The sequence below is a fragment of the Dromiciops gliroides genome, chromosome 6 (assembly GCF_019393635.1).
Source record: "Dromiciops gliroides isolate mDroGli1 chromosome 6, mDroGli1.pri, whole genome shotgun sequence".
NCBI lineage: Eukaryota > Metazoa > Chordata > Mammalia > Microbiotheria > Microbiotheriidae > Dromiciops > Dromiciops gliroides.
This window is the reverse complement of record NC_057866.1, coordinates 274,724,823-274,726,529: the sequence shown is the minus strand read 5'-3', so window position 1 is coordinate 274,726,529 and position 1,707 is coordinate 274,724,823. Positions and strand designations below refer to the sequence as shown.

At 40.6% G+C, this 1,707-nt stretch overlaps 1 pseudogene; it reads right to left on the bottom strand.

Annotated features, from left to right (window-relative positions):
• Positions 1-841: 841 nt before the first annotated feature.
• On the bottom strand, positions 842-1,037 carry LOC122730665 (annotated as a pseudogene).
• Positions 1,038-1,707: the final 670 nt, after the last annotated feature.

Genomic DNA, 1,707 nt, shown 5'->3' with positions numbered 1-1,707 from the left:
TTTTCAGTTTTAGGTGATATGAATGAACCTTCTGACCTTGTGAGTTTGAAGTTCTGAAGATTGTCTGAGCATCCCTATATTCCAGTTAGTTTGGGTTTGTAGCCAAGGCATCATCAATGCTTCAAGGAATAAGGATTGACCTCTCAAAATGACCTTTTCAAATCAAGCCCATAGTATATCCTGAGGAACCTTGAAGAGCAAAGTTGGTTGGCCTGGTTCTGGCAGAGTGAGTCATGTTACATATGTGATATTCCAAACAGACAGTCCCCCACCTCTTCTCACAGCAAAGCTTAATCATTATCATTACAGAATGTTCAGTTGATTTTTGTTGTTGTTCTTTCCATTTCCATTGTTATTGTTATTATTCCATTCCATTATTATTACCCTGTTATTATTATTGTTAGTATTTTGTATATTAGTGTCCTGGTTGAGCTTGTTCCACTTAGTTTCATATAAGTGTTCCCATGTTTCTCAGTATTAGTCATATTCATTGTTTCTTACAATAATGTTTATTTGTATCTAGATACAGATGTGTATATATGTATATACATGCATAGATTCAGACTATTCAAATGGATGGACTCAAAGAGTAGTTCTTTTTTTTTTCTAAATCATTTCAGCTTTAATAACCTACAGTATTGATTGGAAATATGTGGCAACTTTAGTCCTTTTTCATTTTAGGTTGATTGCTATCGTGTACAAAGGGAGTAATTTCAAAGTTGTGAGAATGGATTAAGAGCATCAAAGATTTGAGCTCTTCCCGAATGAGGTCTCCTAGATGTAGAAAAAGGTTCTTGGGCCAGAGTCCTTGGTGGTTCCTATTGCTTGCTTTGTTGGTAATTCAGAGGACCAATCTTACTTGTTGGGTCATGAGAACCCTTGAATCTCTTCTTGATAGTTATATGATGTCTTGAGTACTTGTCATTTGGGGAGAATCTGGCAGGGTGAGCTGAACTGGTCTGTTGTCCTGCAGGGTCTGTTTTCTTTAGGGTGTAGACCTGGTCCCCTTGCTCAGGGAGGTAATACTGCAAAATCATTGAGACCAATTCACTTCATAATCCAGATACACCACAGAAAGGAATGCGCTAAAACTACACCTCCACCATTGCCTTTGCCTCGGAGACTCTAACTACAGGCTCGGAAGCTCTGGCCTACCAAGAGTAGTTCTTAATGGTTCAATGTCAACCACCACTGCCACCGCCATCACCACCAAGCTTCCAGGAACAGAGAAGAGATGGATCCACTGTGCTCTGCTCTTCTCAGACCTCCACCAGAATAGAGTATCCAATTGTAGGCACTGCCATTTTAAAAAGCTGACAAACTGGAGTGTATCCAGAGGAGGTGGAGGTTACCCAGAAGGGCCTTAAAGGTTAGTTGAAGGAACTGAGGATGTCTATCCTGGAGAAAAGAAGATTCAGGGGAGACAGGAGAACTCTCTTCAAGTATTTCAAAGATTGTCATGTGGAAGACAAATTTGATTTGTTCTGTTTGGCCTCAGAGGACAGAACCAGTAACAATATGAGGATAGTTTCAAAAAGGCCAACTTAGGGTTGATGCCAAGGGGGAAAAATCTAACAATCTGAGCTATCCCTGAGAGGCATGGGGTGCCTCATGGGGCAGTGGACTCCCCTTTCTTGGAGGCCATCATGCAGAGACTGGATGACCTGCTATAGGGTTACATTAAAAGTGGGGATTCCTTTTAAAGAT